Source organism: Hibiscus syriacus, unplaced genomic scaffold (genome assembly GCF_006381635.1).
Source record: "Hibiscus syriacus cultivar Baekdansim isolate YM2019G1 unplaced genomic scaffold, ASM638163v2 tig00112289_pilon, whole genome shotgun sequence".
Lineage (NCBI taxonomy): Eukaryota > Viridiplantae > Streptophyta > Magnoliopsida > Malvales > Malvaceae > Hibiscus > Hibiscus syriacus.
In genome coordinates, this window is record NW_024063295.1 from 1,215,580 (window position 1) to 1,237,579 (window position 22,000).

A 22,000-nucleotide genomic window follows, 5' to 3' on the forward strand; every position below is an offset into this window, starting at 1 on the left:
GACCACTGAACTATTTAAATAGTTTTAATATAGCCACCCGACGTTAACGTTTAACAAAATTAGGGCGGGAGTCCTTGTAAAGTTACATATTTGCGGCGTTGATACCCTGCTTTGTTTCTTCCATTTTGGTCACTACTTGTATATGATTTGTTTCCTTGAATTTTCATTTAATGCAATTTGATCTTGATTCAGTTTTTAATTTGTCTAATGCCTTAATTTGAGCATTAACTTTTTAAATCTTTAGTTTTTAATCCCTGTAGTGTACCAAAATTTTCTGTGGTCAGCTTGAGAACCTTTCAACAATGTTGTAAGTGATTATTGTACACTCTACGCTTAACAATCAAATACAAGTATCATCTTCATGAGACGTGAATTTTGTATAATAGAAACTATTACATAATTACAATAAATTCCATTTCGAGAAAGTGAATCTACCTGGAAACGGTGAGTAAACTCTGAAATAAGAGGATATTGCTCCAAATCGAAAAAGTTCTGCTGGACCTCCGGAGATACTAAACCAAGGTCAAGTCCTTTTTCAAGATCCTGTTACAATATTTTTTCACAATTAATCTTCACGAGCATAGGAGAGTTTTGTCCTTACTAGTTAGTTAAACAATAATTTTATAATAAACAAACAAAACAGTAGAAGAGGAAAACGAAGAGAAATCTAACAAAGATACCATGTCAAAGTACTAATTGTGAAAAAATATTGTAGAAGGTTTAAATTTCATGGGGGTGGTTTAGTACTTTGACCATGGAAAGGAAGAGAAATCTAAGAAAGATACCATGTCAAAGTACTAAACAAACAAACAAAATTAGATTTTTATAATAATTTAATGTAAATATTCTAGGCAGCAACCAAGAAAATAATAAAATTACTTGCAGAAGGTTTAAATTTTGGGAACATTGTGGGGAATTTTTTTGAAAAACAGGGGTGGTTGAGAATTATTTTGAGATCTCGGCCATTTGCTACAGTCCACGTAAAACTTGTCACGTGGAGGTGACGAGTTTCATAAGATATATTAAAAAATAGAACTCGTCATATGAAATAGATCAAAATTGTGTGGAACTCTTCACCTCCACATGACAAATTTCACGTGCACCGTAGCAAATAGCCTAGATCCCAAAATAATTCTCAACCATCTCCTTTTTTCAAAAAAAATATTCCCGCCTGCATTATTTAGCTAAAGAACCCCTTGCAGAACTGTGGTTCTTAGAGTGCAATCAACCATATCAAATGAGATGTATCTGCAGATAAGTGTATGCATATCCAGGGAACTAACTTATAGGGAAACAGTCAATTTTTACTTGTTAGATGAATCACTAGACAATTAAAATATCATTTCCTTTTTAAAAAGCTTAATAAACTAAGGGATTTTCAGGGAACTCCACTTAAAGTTGACTCATTCACGACTTTACAATTATCTCTTTTTTTTTTATAAGAGACTTTACAGTTATCTTCTTTGTCTAAAAAATATAAGCAAATCAGTCACATTATCATTTGCCTTTACCACCTGTGGACTGTTGCAAGTAATCACAAGAAATGTCCTAAAGTGCTGACTTATTCCAAAAACATTTCCAAGTACCTGGTAGAAATATATAGGAAAGATAGCCATTTCAAATACTATACTTCTGAAACTTATGAATGCTCTGGAAGGAGTTGAACCGTACTGATTTTGGACGTAAAACATAGTCATACTTTTCCTTAAAGATAATTGTAACCTTCCTTTTCCTTGAAAATATACGCAACATAGTATCATTCAAAATTTCATACTTGTTTAAACTGCCAAATATTGAAATTTATGAAAAATGCGTGTATCTGCTCATGTGATTCTGTCACTTCAGCACAAAAGTTTGCAAACATCAAGGTTTTCTTTTGTACCACAACTTTCAAAAAACACTAAGTAAAAAATTGTTAAAAGAACCGACTTGAAGGAAGGATGAGGTTTAGCATGAATCACTTACTAAAATTAACAGGAAAAAAAAAGGATCCACCAATGCATCCAAAGAAAAACTAAATAAAAATCAAGGAGATAAAACATGCACTGATACCATAAAGATTTAAGCACAACTAACCTGGGGTAGGGCATCTCGCTGCCCGCTAGCTGCATTCATAACTCGAGCAATTTCAGCACGATCAAAACAGTTTCTACTGCATGGTCTGGCTGCAGAATACCACAAGAAATCAGCAACAGGGACATCTCCTTCTTATGTACTGCCTTTCAGGATTAAGAAGTATAGCCACTTGGTTCTTTTTCTGAATCTTATAAGAAATTCTGGCAGGCACCCCTGTCCCTCTAGAACCAAATTGGACATGGTTTGCACCAGTCACAGCTACTAACAAACCTGTGCCACCTCCATCTGAAACTTCTTTCAAAATAATTTGGGACATGTTATATTCCTCGACCACTCTAGCTTGTGCACATAAATATGAACTTGGGCCAAATGGAATTGACTGGGTTGGGAAATGATTATCCATTGATGATTGACAACTTTCGTTTTCGATGTCAAAATAATTCATTTTTCTCAATTAATAAATAAGGAAATGCCTAGTATAGAGAAATAAGGGTTGAATCCTCATGGACTTAAAAAATCACAAATTTAACAGTAAAATAGGGGGTTTGGTGAAATGAGATTTAAATAATAATAAAAATTATTAAATAAATAAAAGCTATTAAAGTAAAAATAAGAGAATAAATATTGTGAATGAATACTGTAAAAATAACCTCAAGCCTTGCTTTGACTCAATTTCCTTTAGATCATCGAATAAGATTTTCCTCTAGGATTCACGTCGGTTAATTTGTCTACAAGGGCAATCCCCGTGACTCTATCTTGTATAACGAATAACCAAGACAATCTTTGATTCCGGCTTCAGTAATTGATTCTAAGAACATCAATTGTCGTAGATCAATTACCATTTAAGTTCGTGGCGACTGACTCAGATTGTTGCTTTAATAACCGTTAATTCCGATCTCAATTCCCTCTTGGCGAAGCCATCTCGCCAAGTGTTTTCCCAGGAAGTTGAATTGCCTTCTATAAGCCGAATCTTCCTCCCACACGTTTAATCGCAACAACCTCTTGACCAAAGTCAATCTTTGATTTTGAAAACTGTTTTGATTTTGAAAAATAAGTGCAGAGATTAAGAGAGATATTCTGAAGATATTAAGGGCATGTTTCAATTCTCCCGTTGGAATTGAGTCATCGCGTCAGCTCTCGGCTTATGAAAATTTTAGCTAAACATGACAAAAGTCATACTTAGCATATTGAAAACAAAGCTTGAAAAACAAAAGAAAAATGAAAAGAACTTGAAAGTAAAAAGAGAAAGCTTTTATAAAAACTAGAGAGAAAAGAAGATTGTAATCTGAGTGATGATTTTAGGCTTACCCCAAGTGGGTATTTATAGCCTCTCAAAGCCTAGGGATAAACAAGAAAATAACATAAAATAATCCTAAGATAATTGTTTTTTTAATTTAAATTCAAACTTAAACTAGTTTCCTAATGCAACTCTGCTCGTCAATCTTCCAGAAGGCGTTCAGAGGAAGTCTTCTAGAAATCGTTGCTGACTGGACCTTTTAGAAACTGTCACGTCACACCGCGTCGTGTCTAGAGTCGTGCCCATGTCTCCAGCTGTGACCAAATAATAAAAAAATACAGAATGCACCCGCTTTGTCACTAATTCTAGAAAGTAAGGACCTGTACAAAAACAAGTATAACACGACTAATTCAGCAGCAATAATTCCACAAAATCGAAGAAATAACGAGCAAAGATTATCGATTCTGAACACTCATCAAATCCCCCATCACTTATCCCATGCTTGTTCTCAAGTATGATTAATCAAATCAGTCAAAATTTTCATTTACCGTTCTTTATCAAGTTTCATGTTCGAGAAAGCAAGGTAGAGACCACAATAACTATTTAAGTCAAGAAATCAATCAATTGAACATCACCAATTGGAACAAGTCAAGTGCAATTGTAATATTCATTCATTAATCTCAATGCTCATAACTCAACACCTTACCGGGATTCACTCAAATCACTCAATGTGTTTAGGGTAAAGAAACGCTCAATGTCATAATCGACACGATAGTACCATAGGCCTGCAAGTAAATCAAATCTCCACTACTAATGAGAACACGATGTTTAAATCAAAGGGTCTTTTATTGGTTGTAACGGGGCTTAGGTAAAGGTGGGGAAAAGGTTAAATATATAGCTAAATGTTCAAGGCAACAAATAATTTCAACTCCATCAAAATAAACATTAAGCGCAACAAGATAAAAAGACAACCTATCAAGCAACAAACTTATTTTCGAAATGCATTGAAGTTTTTCTTTGTTGTTGTTTCGTTCTCAATTCTTTTTCATTTCTTTCTTCTCTCTTTTTTTTTTTTTTTTTTTCTTTTTCGAACATTTTTTTAACTGTTGTTTTTTTTCCTTTTTTTCCTTTTTCGATGGAGCATACAATGGATAATTGTTCACTTGCCCTGAAAATGGTAGAAAAGAGTGATAAAATAAAAGGCTCGGGTTTGTAAACATGGTGAAAACAAAGAAGCGGGAACAAGCTCAAAAAAGGTTAACTAAGGGAAAAATGTATAGGTAGGTAATTTAGTGGGGAAATGGAATGGTTAATCCTTAGGTGCACAAATCATTTTTAAGCATCATGTTCATGTGTAATCTCGACAGTATTTAACATGCAGGTTCTAGAATATCAATGTCAAATTCAACACACTCAATCCAACAAAATAGGAGCGAAAATGATATGCTCGTAAAAGCTCAAATCTCACCAAATTGTTTTTCATGCATTGAGTTAATCATATTGCAACCAACAAAGTCATGGAATATCACAAAAATAACAACTTATCACAATTCATGCTATCTATTATCAAGAACATCCTAATATAAACAATCATGTGTTCCCAAACAAGCATAGCATTCCAAAAATTTTCAACAAGACAAAGAAATTCAATGAAATTTCCAACAAATCCAACCAACACATACTAGCATCAAAACATAAAGATAAGCAAATGGAAATTCAATCCTATACTCCACTCCCCCTCACTTAAATCGTTTTGCCTCAAAACATAAAAATAGAGTGCAAGAGAAGGAATAGAGTATTCCCCGGATTTAGTGTCAACCACAGCCACGGTGATAGGCGAAGAAGTGGGCAGCTTAGGTTTGATGCTGTGAACTAGAAGCATGGTCGGGTTGTATCGTCGGTGGAAAATCGGCTTTGAGATCCTCTGTAAAACCATAAACCGGATGGTACATTAGTAATAGTTAAATGTAAATAAGATCAGAATTTACCTTCGGGGTGAAGATGGATGATGAACAGTACTAGATCCGGGGCGGAGAGAGATGGTGGGTGCGAACGCCGAACGGTGCGATATGGTCGGAGTGTTCGATGATGGCCTCGACATCATTGTGTTGCTGGTTCCTTGTGCGCACCATCGTGGAGTGAGCACGTTAGCAAGGGCGTTGTGGTTCTGTAAGGCTAGTGACTATGAGGAAAGAAAGATACGATGGTGTTTTTGAGGGAGTAAGTAATTATTTTGAAGAAGATGAAGAGGAAAAGAGGTTTGGATTTTTTATTTCTGCTGTGTGTGGGGGGAAGTGTTTGAGTCAAATTGGTTTTGTTTTTGATGAGAATAAAAAGGAGTTTAAAATTAAAGAGGTGGTAGAGATAGGGATGGTGGGGTCCATAATCAAAGGGAAGGAGACGAGAGGATTGGAAGTGGGGTAGGCGGCAGAAAGATAACAAAAAAAAGGTGGGAAAAAGTTTTTGGGTTTTGCTAACGTGCGTCGGTCTCCTCTAAGGGGTTTTGTTAACGTGCGCCGTTTAATGAAATGGTGCGCACGGGCTGGGGTAATCTATCACTTTTTTGCACGTCAGTAATTGCTCGAAATTGGCACTGTTTGGATGAGAATTTCCGCAAATCATTGTCGTTTAAGTTTGATTAAAAATATTTGGTTCCTTCAAAATAATAAAAAAATTAAATAAAACATGCTCAATCGAAATAAAAAATAAAATAAAAATGTAACAGAATTAAAAAAAATAATGGGTTGCCTCCCATGAAACGCTTTTATTAAACGTCATTAGCTCGACGACCTGATTCATACTACATGTTATGTGACAAACACTTTCACTTCATTCGCCTTTTTCAACTAAGAAATTCCTTATGAGAAGTTTAAAAACTCTCATAAAGATTTCTTCAAATATTTCCCAATTTAAAAATCTTGTCGAAAAGAATACCCATCAAAATATCTTTTTTACCAAATATTAATTTTCTCAAACGATTCTTCGATGATTTCGACTTAATTTTTGGTGCCTGCAAAACAGAAGGCAAAATTTTAGACTTAGAAAGAATCAAATCGACACAATCTGAAAATATTTTTTCAACTTTCTGATTTCCTCATCATGATCTTCTAACTCCCTGCAAAGATAAAAAAAATTAGTTTCTACAAACTCATTTTCCAAAGGATTGATAACACCAACATAATTTATGCTCTCCACTTTGTCTGGGTGTTTCATTTTCTTATACACATCAAATTTAACAATCTCACAATCAAACTCCATGGTTAAAGTCCCGCTTCTTATGTCAATCTTTGTGTCTGCAGTACTTAGAAAGGGACTCCCCAATAGAATATCAAACGAAGTATTGGTGCAAGAACTCTCCATGTCAATTACATGAAAATCAACAGGAAATATTAAGTTGTTTACCTCCACTAGCACATTCTCTAAAAGTCCTTCCGGATAGATTATAGATCTATCGACAAGCTGAATTGATATCCTTGTATACTTCCAAAAGGCTCGTTAGAAATCATATTGTAAACAGAGAGAGGCATTACATTAATAAAAGCGCCAAGATCACACATGACTCATTTTATCCCAACTTTACCAATTTTACAGGGTATTGCGAACATACCTTGATCTTTTAATTTCGGTGGTAACTTTTGTTGTAATACAACCGAGACATGTTCGCCTAGATTTACCTTCTCATTCCCGGTAAGCTTCCTCTTTTGTTGTACAAAGATCCTTCAAAAACCGAGCATATCTTGGAACCTTTCGGATAACCTCAAGGAGAGATATATTGATTTGCACCTTTTGAAATACGTATAGTATTTCATTTCCTCAACTTGTTTATCCCTTTTAACTAACCTCGATGGAAAAGGTGGTGGCACGTCATAGGGAGATGGCGTTGGATCATTCATTTGTTCTTCTTCATTCTTCTTCTGGGATCCTGAATCATCAGTCTTCTCCTTTTTTTAGATTTCTTCATCTTTTGGAATAGGTGGCGCCACTACTGTACCATTCCGAAGAGTGATAGCGCTGACATTTTCCATTGGATTTACCTCGGTTTGAGATGGAAATTTACCTCGTGATTCTAAGCGGCCTACGGTTTGAGCGAGTTGGCTCATTTGCTTGTCTATCTCTTGTAAGTGGGCTTCAGTACGAATCTAGAATTTTTCCTATGAAAATGCTATCCTCTCGACAATCGACTCTAATGATGTATTATGCGGCTATTGTGGTGGTGGAGGTGGTCTCCTTGATAACCTTGATTCGGTCTTGAGTTTTGAGCATAACTAAAATTCGGATTATCCCTCCATCCTGGGTTGTATGTATTACCGTAGAGATTATAAGCTCTTTGGGGAGATATTGTAAAGTTCCCGACTGCATTGACTTGATTTGCTGCTTCATCTTGAATCAGTGGGCAATTGTCTGTCGGATGATCATGTAATGCACATATTCCACATAATCTGTTTGGTCTTTGTCTTTCCTGCAACAAGAAAGTTGACGACTTCAGTTAACTTATCTATCTTATTTTCTAAGGAATATGAACTTATCTCATGAACCCTTCGATGAGGTTCATTATTTGTGCGAAATTGTTGAGAATTTACAGTCATCGTTGATATTAAGTCTCTAGCCTCAGTTGGAGTCATATTCACCAAGGCTCCACCGCTAACAACATCGATCATCTTCATTTCCAGGGGAGATAATCATTCATAAAATTATTGAAGGAGTGTTTTTTCGGTTAACCCGTGTTGTGGGAAACTAGAACATAACTTCTTAAACCGCTCTCGGTAGTCATAAAGTGACTCTCCATCAAGCTGCTTGATTCCAAGTATTCTCCTTCATAGTTCACTTACTTTCGCCGTAGGGAAAAACCTATGAAGAAAAAGACGAGTCATTAGAGCCCATGTAGTTACAGAATTAGGGGGAAGATAAAATAACCACTCCTTAGCATAATCGTCTAAGGAAAAAGAAAAAGCTTTAAGTTTGATTTGGTCCTCGGTTACTCCTTGTGGTCTCATGCTGGAGCGGACCATATGAAATTCCTTGAGATGTTTGTGTGGATCTTCGTTTGGCAATCCACAGAATGTAGGGAGAAGATGAATAAGACCAGTTTTCAACTGGTACGGAGTTTCACCTTGGGGAAAATCAATACACAAAGACACTTGTTCCGTAGGTGCCACGGCTAACTCCCAGATAGTAGGATCGGCCATCAGAATTTATTATGTATCAACGGATTCCCCTTAATTTGATTATTCTTCTGGATTTGTTTTTTGTCTCCTTCTTTCCCGAAGTGTCTGTGCATGGAGTCTCCTAACTTTGACTTCGATCTCTGGGTCGTACTCCACTAATGTGATCGGATTAGTCCTGGTCATAAATCAAAACCAAACAAAAAATTAGTAACTTTGGTGAATTCCCCGACAACGGCGCCAATTTGACAACTGTTGTTTTCGATGTCAAAATAATTCATTTTTCTCAATTAATCAATAAGGAAATGTGTAATATAGAGAAATAAGGGTCAAATCCTCAGGGACTTAGAAAATCATAAATTTATGTTTGATTGTTTTAAACCAGGCGAAAGATAGTAAAATAATGGATTTGGTTAAATGTGATTTAAATAGTAATAAAAATGATTAATTAAATAAAAGCTATGAAAGTAAAAATATGAGAATAAAGATTGTGAATGAATACTGTAAAAATAGCCTCAAGCCTTGGTTTGACTCAATTTCCTTTAGATCATCGAATAAGATTTTCCCTCCAGGATTCACGTCGATTACTTTGTCTACAAGGGCAATCCCCGTGACTCTATCTTGTATAACGAATACCCAAGGCAATCTTTGATTCCGACTTCGGTAATTGATTCTAACAACATCAATTGTCGTAGATCAATTACCGTTTAAGTTCGTGGCGACCGACTCGGATTGTTGCTTGAATAACCATCAATTTTGGTCTCAATTCTCTCTTGGCAAAGCCATCTCGCCAAGTGTTTTCCCAGGAAGTCGAATTGCCTTCTATAAGCCGAATCTTCCTCCCACACGTTTAATCACTACAACCTCTTGACTAAAGTCAATCTTTGATTTTGAAAACTGTTTTGATTTTGAAAAATAAGCGCAGTGATTGAGATAGATATTCCGAAAATATTAAGGGCCTGTTTCAATTCTCCTGTTGGAATTGAGTCATCGGTCAACCCTCGGCTTATGAAAAATTTAGCTAAGCATGACAAAAATCATTCTTAACATATTGAAAACAAAGCTTGAAAAATAAAAGAAAAATGAAAAGAACTTGAAAAGTAAAAAGAGAAAGCTTTTATAAAAACTAGAGAGAAAAGAAGATTGTAATATGAGTGATGATTTTAGGCTTATCCCAATTGGGTATTTATAGCCTCTCAAAGTCTAAGGATAAACAAGAAAATAAAATAAAATAATCCTAAGATAATTTTTTTTAATTTAAATTCAAACTTAAACTAGTCTCCGAAATCAACTCTGCTCGTCAATCTTCCAGAAGGAGTGCGGAGGAAGTCTTCTAGAAACCGTTGCTGACTGGACCTTCTAGAAACTGTAACGTCACACCGCGTCGTGCCTAGAGTCGTGCCCATGTCTCAAGCCGTGACCAAATAATAAAAAAATGTAGAATGCACTCGTTTTGTCACTAATTCTGGAAAGTAAGGGCCTGCACAAAAACAAGTATAACACGACTAATTCAGCAGCAATAATTCCACAAAATCGAAGAAATAACGAGCAACGATTAACGATTCTGAACACTCATCAAATTCCCCTCACTTATCTCATGCTTGTCCTCAAGTATGCTTAATCAAATTAGTCAAAAATTTCATTTATCGTTCTTTATCAAGTTTCATATTCGAGAAAGCAAGGTAGAGACCACAATAACTATTTAAGTCAAGAAATCAATCAATTGAACATCACCAATTGGAACAAGTAAAGTGCAATTGTAATATTTATTCATTAATTAATCTCAATGCTCATAACTCAATACCTTACCAGGATTCACTCAAATCACTCAATGTGTTTGGGGTAAAGAAACGCTAAATGTCATAATCGACACGATATTACCATAGGCCTGCAAGTAAATCAAATCTCCACTACTAATGAGAACACGATACATAAATCAAAGTGTTTTTTATTGGTTGTAACGGACTTAGGTAAAGGTAGGGAAAAGATTAAATATATGACTAAATGTTCAAGGCAAGGAACTAACAAATAATTTCAACTCCATCAAAGCAAACATTAAGCGCAATAAGATAAAAAGACAACCTATCAAACAACAAACTTCTTTTCGAAACGCATTGAATTTTTTCTTTGTTGTTGTTTCGTTCTCAATTCTTTTTCACGTCTTTCTTCTCTTCTTTCTTTTTTCTCTTTTTTTTTTTTGAACATCTTTTTTTTTCGAACTGTTGTTTTTTTTTTTTTTTTTCTTTTAATTGAGCATACAATGGATAATTGTTCACTTGCCCTAAAAATGGTAGAGAAGAGTGATAAAATAAAAGGCTCGGGTTTGTAAACATGGTGAAAACAAAGAAGTGGGATTAGGCTCAAAAGTGGTTAACTAAGGGAAAAATGTATGGGTAGGTAATTTAGTGGGGAAACAGAATGGTTAATCTTAATTTGCACAAATCATTTTTAAGCATCATGTTCATGTGTAATCTCGACAGTATTTAACATGCAAGTTCTAGAATACCAATGTCAAATTCGACACACTCAATCTAACAAAATGGGAGCGAAAATGATATGCTCGTAAAGATTCAAATCTCACCAAATTGTTTTCATGCATTGAGTTAATCACATTGCAACCAACAAAGTCATGTAATATCACAAAAATACCAACTTATCACAATTCATGCTATCTATTATCAAGAACATCCTAACATAAACAATCATGTGTTCCCAAACAAGCATACATTCAAAAAAATTTCAACAAGACAAAAAAATTCAATGAAATTTCCGAAAAATCCAACCAACACATACTAGCATCAAAACATAAAGATAAGAAAATGAAAATTCAATCATACACTCTACTCCCCCTACTTAAAGCATTTTGCCTCAAAACATAAAAATAAAGTGCAAGAGAAGGAATAGAGTATTCCCCGGATTTAGTGTCGAACACAACCACAGTGATAGGCGAAGAAGTGGGCAGCTCAGGTTTAATGCTGTGAACTAGAAACAAGGTCGGGTTGTGTCGGTGGAAAATTGGTTTTGAGATCCTCTGTAAAACCATAAATCGGATGATACATTAGTAATAGTTGAATGGAAATAAGATCAAAATTTACCTCTGGGGCGAAGATGGATGACGAAAAGTACTGGATCCGGGGAGGAGAGAGACGGTGGGTGCGAACACCAAACGGTACGGCGTGGTCGAAGTGTTCGATGCTGGCCTTGGTATCATTGTGTTGTTGGTTCCTTATGTGCACCATCGTGGTGTGAGCACGTTAGCAAGGGCATTGTGGTTCTGTAAGGCCACTAACGGTGAGAAAAAAAGAGACGATGGTGTTTTTGAGGGAGTAAGTAATTGTTTTGAAGAAGATGAAGAGGAAAAGAGGTTTGAATTTTTTATTTCTGTTGTGTGTGGGGGGAAGTGTTTGAGTCAAATTGGTTTTGTTTTTATGAGAATAAAAGGGAGTTTAAAATTAAAGAGGTAATAAATATAGGGATTATGGGGTCTACAATCAAAGGGAAGGAGAAGAAAGGATTGCGGAGTGGGGTAGGCAGCAGAAAGGTAACAAAAAAAAGGTTGGAAAAAGTTTTTGAGTTTTGCTAACGTGCGACAGTCTCCTCTAAGGGGTTTTGCTAACGTGTGTCGTTTAATAAAACTGTGCGCACAGGCTGGGGTAATTTTTTCACTTTTTTGCGTGTCAGTAACTGCTCGAAATTGACACTGTTCAAATTAGAATTTCCGCAAATCTTTGTCGTTTAAGTTTGATTAAAAATATTTGGTTCTTGTAAAATAATAAAAAAATTAAATAAAACATGCTCAATCTAAATAAAAAATATGAATAAAAAAAAATGTAACAGAATTAAAAAAACAATGAGTTGCCTCCCATGAAGCGCTTTTTTAACGTCGTTAGCTCGACGACCTAATTCAGACTACTGGTTCTGTGACAAATACTTCCACTTCATTTTCTTTTTCCAACTAAGAAATTCCTTATGAGAAATTTGAAGACTCTCATAAATATTTATTTGGATATTTCCCAATTTAAAAATCTTGTCAAAAAAAATAACCGTCAAAACATCTTTTTTACCAAAAATTAATTTCCTCAAACGATTCTTCGATGGTTTCGACATAATTTTTGGTGCCTGCAAAACAAAAGGCACAATTTTAGACTTAGAAAGAATCAAATCGGCACAATCTGAAAATAGTTTTTCAACTTTCTGATTTCCTCATCATGATCTTCTAACTCCCTGCATAGATCAAAAGAAAAATTAGTTTCTACAAACTCATTTTCCAAAGGATCGATAACACCAACATATTTTAAGCTCTCCACTTTGTCTGGGTGTTTCATTTTCTTATACACATCAAATTTAATAATCTCACAATCAAACTCCATGGTTATAGTCCTGCTTCTTACGTCAATCTTTGTGTGCGCATTATTTAGAAAGGGACGCCCTTATAGAATATCAGACGAAGTATTGGTGCAATCACTCTCCATGTCAATTATATAAAAATCATCAGGAAATATTAAGTTGTTTACCTCAACTAGCACATTCTCTAAAAGTCCTTCCGGATAGATTACAGATATGTCGACAAGCTGAATTGATATCCTTGTATCCTTCCAAAAGGCTCGTTAGAAATCATATTATAAACAGAGAGATGTATTACATTAATAGAAGCGCCAAGATCTCACATGACTCGTTTTATCCCAACTTTACCAATTTTACAGGGTATTGCAAACATATCTTGGTCTTTTAATTTCGATGGTAACTTTTGTTGTAATACAGCTGAGACATATTCGCCTAGATTTACCTTCTCATTCCTGGTAAGCTTCCTCTTTGTTGTACAAAGATATTTAAAAAATCGGGCATATCGTGGAACCTTTCGGATAACCTCAAGGAGAGGTATATTGATTTGCACATTCCGAAATACGTCTAGTATTTCATTTTCCTCAACTTGTTTATCCCTTTTAACTAACCTCGATGGAAAAGGTGGTGGCACGTCATAAGGAAATGGTGTTGGATCATTCCTTTGTTCTTCTTCATTCTTCTTCTGGGATCCTGAATCATCAGTCTTCTTCCTTTTTTGGATTTCTTCATCTTTTGGAATAGGTGGCACCACTACTGTACCACTCCGAAGAGTGATAGCGCTGACATTTTCCATTGGATTTATCTCGGTTTGGGATGAAAGTTTACCTGGTGATTCTAAGCGGCCTACGGTTTGAGCGAGTTGACTCATTTGCTTGTTTATCTCTTGTAAGTGGGCTTCAGTACGAATCTGAAATTTTCTTAGGAAATTGATAACATCTCGACAATCGACTCTAATGATGTATTATGCGGCTGTTGTGGTGGTGGATGTGGTCTCGCTTGATAACTTTGATTCGGTCTTGAGTTTTGAGCATAACTAAAATTTGGATGATCCCTCCATCCTGGGTTATATGTATTACCGAAGGGATTATAAGCTCTTTAGGGAAGTATTGTAAAGTTCCCGACTGCATTGACTTGAGTTGCTGCGTCATCTTGAATCAGTGAACAATTGTTTGTCGGATGATCAGGTAATGAACATATTCCACATAATCTGCTTGGTCTTGTCTTTCCTGCAACAAGAAAGATGACGACTTTAGTTAACTTATCTATCTTATTTTCTAAGAAATATGAACTTATCTCATGAACCTTTCGATGAGGTTCATTTTTGTGCCAGCATCGTCGATATTAAGTCAGCCTCAATAGGAGTCATATTCACCAAGATCATCTTCATTTCCAGGCGAGATAATCCTTCATAAAAGTATTGAAGGAGTGTTTGTTCGGTTAACCCGTGTTGTGGGCAACTATAACATAACTTCTTAAACCTCTCGTTAATCGTAAAGTGACTGTAACACCCCCAACCCGTATCCGACCCGGATACGAGTCCGAAGGGTCACATTGACTTTTCAAACAATTTTTTTCTTTTTTTCTTTTTTTTTTCGTATAAAATAGTGAGTAATTTAAAACTTTTGTACATGTAACTTATTCAAAATATTTCCAGAACTATTCAGGGCTTACATGTTTTTGACAAAACCGATCAGAGCATATACAATTCAAAAATGTTAATTACATGCCAACTATTTGCAATGTACAGAATACATCTAATTCAAGAGATCTTTCTGATCTGATCTTCGGTAAGAAGTAACTGACCTGTCTTGCTCCGCATCACTTTTTACTCTTCTCGAAACCTACGTGTGAAACAATCACACGCTAAGTCTATGACTTAGTGAGGCAATAAACATATGTGCAAACTTTAACTAATAATCATACATGAACGATTACTGTTATCATTCATGCAATTCATACACTCTTACAGGTAACAAATACATACATACATATATGTCATAATTATTCATACCTCTTAACCCAAGTTCCTATGATCTCTTATATTCATATAATTTATCTTGTAAACTTATTACTATATCACCATGTAAATCCATTACAATTATTCACATATACTGTAACATGTACTCATATATATATCCTATCATAAAACAAATACACAAAAGCAACTATATCATCATCTTCATGCTTATCACTATCATTGATTCTTTTTATCATATGATTCAATAAACCATTTGTGCAATCATATATCACACATAACATTTCACAAGGAAACAAACATATCATCATATCAAGTTTATTAATATTATCTCGTATTTAGCCCATGTACACTAGTGAGAACTTAAGGTATGTGAGTACATTGAGGTTGTGCACACATATGCTGTCACCACAGCTCGATCAATGTCCCGAAGGACCAGTCCATAGATTCCGAAGAACCTAGGTAATCAGTCCATATGTCCCGAAGGACATAGGTAAACAGTCCATATGTTCCGAAGAACATAGGTAAACAGTCCATATGTCCCGAAGAACATAGGTAAACAGTCCATATGTCCCGAAGAACATAGGTAAACAGTCCATATGTCCCGAAGAACATAGGTAAACCCTCGACCCTTGGCATGCCAACTATACCCTAGCTCTCATATCACATAACATGGGCATTATCATTTATAACAGTTCACATTACTTATTCATATTCTTTCTCTTATAACCACATATCTTTTCTTTTCAGTCACGTATCACATGTACGTGTAATCATATATCTAATATCATACGTTGCATGTAATCACATAAATCTTATCTCATCACATATACTTGTTTTCACATATATATTTCATATCACATGCCATATAAGCTCATAGCTTCTTTCACATATACCTGTAGTCACATAGCTTCTTTTCATATTCTCATAGGATCACATAGTTCATATCTTATACTTTGTTTTCTCATGTTCACATATATCATGTCATATGATTCATATCTTCTCATGCAGTCACATAGTTCAGTTTCACATATGTTCATATATATACATTACATAGCACATACTTCTCATAACATTACATTCAAAAGCATGTTACACATAGAATCATGCATACATACAATTCATGTCATTCATATACGTATAATCATATATTCATGCATTCTAACAGAGGAAATAGACTTGTCGCAAGTCTTGTTTCCATTTAGCACCATAAACTAATTAATATGCACTCACCTGGCCTCACTAGTCCCTTTCAATCTCTTATCTTCCCTTTTTATCGATCTTACTTGTCAATGATTCCGGAACTCGTTTAGGCTTTGAATCTACATAATTATACAATTTAAGACAATTATTAGATACCTACACCTTTTAAGTGGATACTAGCAACTTAAACGAACTTATATTAAACCAATATTAACATTTTCCTATATGGGGAATCGGTTCCCCCTGTGGGGTATCGGTTCCCCTCTGGCATTCTGGAATTCTGTCGCTTGAAGGGGTATCGGTTCCCCTTGAATGGGTACCGATTCCCCTTGCCCAGAACTCATATTTTAAGCTCGAAAATCACTTCAATTTCTCTCAAACACTTCATATATCATCCCCTTTTCATTCTTAACTCTAGTACACATACTTAAACCAATCTATATTCATTTATTTCATCTTAAACCTTAGAATTCTATCATCCATATAAGATTCAAAAATCATACCAAATTTTCAATGTGTTCTAAATCAAATTCTATCACTCCAAATCTCTTAATTTAACCATTGACAAGTCAAATTCAACTTCAAATTCTACTTATCAATCCTTTTCCAAAGTTTCATATAAAAACTCCAAATCTTTAATCTCTCTTATACCTTTCATATTGTTGTTTTAGAACAAATTAAGCTTTCCTTAAGCTTAATTATCATCTAATAATCAAAACCCAACCTTGAATTGAACAAATAATCAACTAATGAAGAAACTTACCTTTGCCCTTGCTCTTACGGGAGAGGAAGAGAAAGGAAGAAGAAGATGAAATGCTTTCATCTTCTCATGTTTTTTATCTCTTAATAAAGGGATAAAAAATATCTTTCATAACCAATTACCATTTTGCCCTTCATTTCCTTTAACAATTACAAAATAACCTTCATCATATGTATCCAATAATCCTTGAACTATTTCATTCTTATACTTTAGTCACCAAATTCCGAAACTTTACAATTTGGTCACTAACCCGATATTGAGGATGTTACAGTGACTCTCTATTAAACTGCTTGATTCCAAGTATTCTCTTTCGTAGTTCACATACTTTCGACGCAGGGAAAAATTTATCAAGAAAAAGACGAGTTATTAGAGCCCATGTAGTTACAGAATTAGGGGGAAGATAAAATAAAAATTCCTTGAGATGTTTGTGTGGATCTTCATTTGACAATCCACGGAATGTAGGGAGGAGATGAATAAGGCCAGTTTTCAACTGGTACGGAGTTTCACATTGGGGAAAATCAATACACAAAGGCACTTGTTCAGTAGGTGTCGCGGCTAACTCCCAGATAGTATGATCGGCTATCAGAATTGGTTCTGTATCAACGGATTCCCCTGAATTTGATTCTTCTTCTGGATTTGTTTGTTGTCTCCTTCTTTCCCGAAGCGTCTGTGCGTGGAGTCTCCTAACTTTTGCTTCGATCATTGAGATGTACTCCACTAATGTGACCGGATTAGTCCTGATCATAAATCAAAAGCAAACAAAAAATTAGTAACTTTGGTGAATTGCTCGACAACGGCACTAATTTAACAACTGTCGTTTTCGATGTCAAAATAATTCATTTTTCTAAATTAATTAATAAGGAAATGTGTAGTATAGAGAATTAAGGCTTAAATCCTCAAGAACTTAGAAAATCATAAATTTATGTTTGATTGTTTTAAACCATGCGAAATATAGTAAAATAAGGGGTTTGATTAAATGAGATCTAAATAGTAATAAAAACGATTAAACAAATAAAAGCTATTAAAGTAAAAATAAGATAATAAAGATTGTGAATGAATACTGTAAAAATAGCCTCAAGCCTTGCTTTGACTTAATTTCCTTTAGATTATTGAATAAGATTTTCCCTCCGGGATTCACGTCGGTTACTTTGTCTACAAGGGCAATCCCCGTTACTCTATCTTGTGTACCGATTACCTAAGGCAATCTTTGATTCCGACTTCGGTAATTGATTCTAACAACATCAATTGTTGTAGATCAATTACCGTTTAAGTTTGTGGCGACCGACTCGGATTGTTGCTTCAATAACCGTTAATTTCGATCTCAATTCCCTCTTGGCGAAGCCATCTCGCCAAGTGTGTTCCCAGGAAGTCGAATTGCTTTCTATAAGCCGAATATTCCTCCCACACATTTAATCGCAACAACCTTTTGACCAAAGTAATCTTGATTTTGAAAACTGTTTTTATTTTGAAAAATAAGCGTAGAGATTGAGAGAGATATTCCGAAGATATTAAAAATTTGTTTCAATTTTCCCGTTGAAATTGAGTTATCGCGTCAACTCTCGACTTATGAAAAAATTAGCTAAGCATGACAAAATCATACTTAGCATATTGAAAACAAAACTTGAAAAATAAAATAAAAATGAAAAGAACTTGAAAAGTAAAAAGAGAGTTTTTATAAAAACTACAAAGAAAAGAAGATTGTAATCTGAGTGATGATTTTAGGCTTACCCCAATTGGGTATTTATAGCCTCTCAAAGCCTAAGGATAAACAAGAAAATAAAATAAAATAATCCTAAGATAATTATTTTTTAATTTAAATTCAAACTTAAACTAGTCTTCTAATGCAACTTTGCTCGTCAATCTTTTAGAAGGCGTGCGGAAGAAGTCTTCTAGAAACCGTCGTTGACTGGACCTACTAGAAACTGACACGTCACACTGAGTCGTGCCTAGAATCGTGCCCATGTCTCCAGCCGTGACCAAATAATAAAAAATGTAAAATGCACCCGTTTTGTCACTAATTCTAGAAAGAAAGGACTTGCACAAGAATAAGTATAACACGACCAATTCAGCAATAATAATTCCACAAAATCGAAGAAATAACGAGCAAAGATTAACGATTCTAAACCTCATCAAATTCCCCCTCACTTATCTCATGTTTGTCCTCAAGTATGATTAATCAAATCAGTCAAAAATTTCATTTACCGTTCTTTGTCAAGTTTCATATTCGAGAAAGCAAGGTAGAGACCACAATAACTGTTCAAGTCAAGAAATCAATCAATTGAACATCACAAATTGGAACAAGTCAAGTGCAATTGTAATATCCATTCATTCATTAATCTCAATGCTCATAACTCAACACCTTACCGGGATTCACTCAAATCACTCAATATGTTTAGGGTAAAAAAACGCTCAATGTCAGAATCGACACGATATTATCATAAGCCTGCAAATAAATCAAATCTCCACTACTAATGAGAACACGATGCATAAATCAAATGATTTTTTATTAGTTATAATGAGGCTTAGTTAAAGGTGGGGAAAAAGCTAAATATATGACTAAATGTTCAAGGCAAAGAACTAACAAATAATTTCAAGTCCATCAAAAAAAACATTAAGCGCAACAAAATAAAAAGACAAACTATCAAACAACAAACTTCTTTTCGAAATGCATTGAATTTTTTCTTTGTTGTTGTTTCGTTCTCAATTCTTTTTCACGTCTTTCTTCTCTTCTTTCTTTTTTCTCTTTTTTTTCCTTTTTCGATAGAGCATACAATGGATAATTGTTCACTTGTCCTGAAAATAGTAGAAAAGAATGATAAAATAAAAGGAATCTCGCTGCCAGATACCATAAAGATTTAAGCACAACTAACCTGGGGTAGGGCATCTCGCTGCCTGCCAGCTGCATTCATAACTCGAGCAATTTCAGCACGATCAAAACAGTTTCTACTGCATGGTCTGGCTGCAGAATACCACAAGAAATCAGCAAGAGGGACATCTCCTTCTTATGTACTGCCTTTCAGGATTAAGAAGTATAGCCACTTGGTTCTTTTTCTGAATGTTATTAGAAATTCGGGCAGACACCCCTGTCCCTCTAGAACCAAATTGGACATGGTTTGCACCAGTCACAACTACTAACAAACCTGTGCCACCTCCATCTGAAACTTCTTTCAAAATAATTTGGGACATGTTATATTCCTCAACCACTCTAGGTTGTGCAGATAAATATGAACTTGGGCCAAATGGAATTGACTGGGTTGGGAAATGATTATACATTGATGATCTGCGTGAAATAGAACTAAACCCTGTGATGAAACCTGAACCAGCTGGAGGAGCATATGCCTTGCGCTCAGCCTTAGAGAGGCCACGAATGCCTTCAGCTTGCACAGTCCTTTGGATCTGCGTCAAAATAATTAGAATACTCTATGCGAATTTAATATTGGCCTCGTGCACAAACTGAAATGAAAGATTGATAACGTAACATTTATATGAAACTGAAACAGTTTTTTTTCTTTCTTTTTACACATGACACCACAAGTATCTTGAATTACGATTTAAATCCGAGAATATATCTTACCGTCTCCATCCAAAGTAACCCAGCCTAATTAAAAAAATCAAGTCTTCTAAACATAATACAACTAATAATATCTATTACAATAAGTTAACAATACATTCTACGCTCTTAGACACCCCAAAAGAAGTCTAAATTATAGAAATCAGCTTTTCAACAAGCCCAATAGAGTGATGAAGCAATAGTTGACAAAGAAAGGATGCTGGCATAATCAATGCAAACAGAATGGGCAGTGCAAAATCCCCAATGACAAAGTGACAACTTAGAAGTACCTTTAAAGGAGTTCCACAAGCAACAAGGCGAACTTCATTATCGCGACAATAATTTAAAATGGGGTCATACTCATGCCACCTTTAAGTTGGCCAATGTGAAACATAAGATTTCAGTTCCTCTCCACCTATCCTGTCAACAACATAGCTCTCAAAATTAGAAGCAATTGAACACTTAAATACAGTCGTTCCAATTTCTTACCTGTAATACATTTTTTTTCTATTTTAAACAACATATACACCAATGTCATATAATGTGCATGTTTATATATATACATACGAAATACACATATATAAAGGATCCTCTTCATAAGATTTTGTTCTATAAATATTTGTTTGATACAACCAATATAATTTGCAATGTAAAATACTCATTGTGCACATAATATTTTTGATTCAGTTCAATACATCGATCATATGGATGGAGAATACAGTTTTTACAATTTATATTTGACAATTGAATTTTTAAATTCAATAAATAATTAGAAATTTAAATTTAATTGAAACTCTGCATGTAAACATATACCAGAATAGATCATGAACATGATTGTTGGATTAAACGATAAAAATCGTATAAAAAGTTATGCAAAAAAATAATTTAATTTTACAATAGTATAGTTATTAATATTTTAGAAACAGAAGTTATTGCAATAGAAAGTAACCTTTTAGCCATAAACTGATTGAGTTGACTTAGCAAATCAGAAGGAAAAGCTTCGAGAGCCAGAGCCAAGGGCATATCGCTCTCAACGCATCGTCTTTTCAAATTTTTAAAAATCTAAAGCTCCAATTCTTTATCATCAGTAATCGGAACTTGCTCAGCTTCTCCTAAATAAACAATTCTGGCATTCATCAGCTTCTCCCACACTTTCTTCTTATCTTTCCCCAACGCCAACGGCTCCTCTATTTCCGTCGCGTCGTATATCCTCGCCGAAATAACCGCTTCCTCCTCCTCCACCTTAGTAGGGCAGGAGGCGAAGCCGACGGCGGCGAGGAGGGGAGTGAACACGACGGCGCGTAGAGCGAGGGAATACTCGGAAGAGGGGCGGCGGCGAGCATTGTGATCGGAGAGAGATGCGGTGGGGAGGCGGGAAGAGGGAAGCGGACGGCGTCGTAGAAGAAGGTGAGGTGGAGGCGAAGGGTTAAAATTAGAGGTGAGGATGTGGAGGTGGGGCTTCATTGTGATATGGGGTTCAAAGGGGGCTTCGTTGGTATGATCTGGAGAGGAGGAGTTATCTGATTCCTACAACACCATGTGTGGTGGTTGTGGAGAGGAAAGCAACAATCACCAGTCTTTTGTGCATGAGATGGACAAGTTTACAGGTCGCCAAACAAGATACGGCTACTCCACTGCCACGTATGCTACGCTATTTTTCTTCTCAAAATTAAAATTTTACCAATTTTTTATT

At 35.3% G+C, this 22,000-nt stretch overlaps 1 pseudogene; it reads right to left on the reverse strand.

Annotated features, from left to right (window-relative positions):
• Window positions 1–315: 315 nt before the first annotated feature.
• On the reverse strand, window positions 316–21,856 carry LOC120177435 (annotated as a pseudogene).
• Window positions 21,857–22,000: the final 144 nt, after the last annotated feature.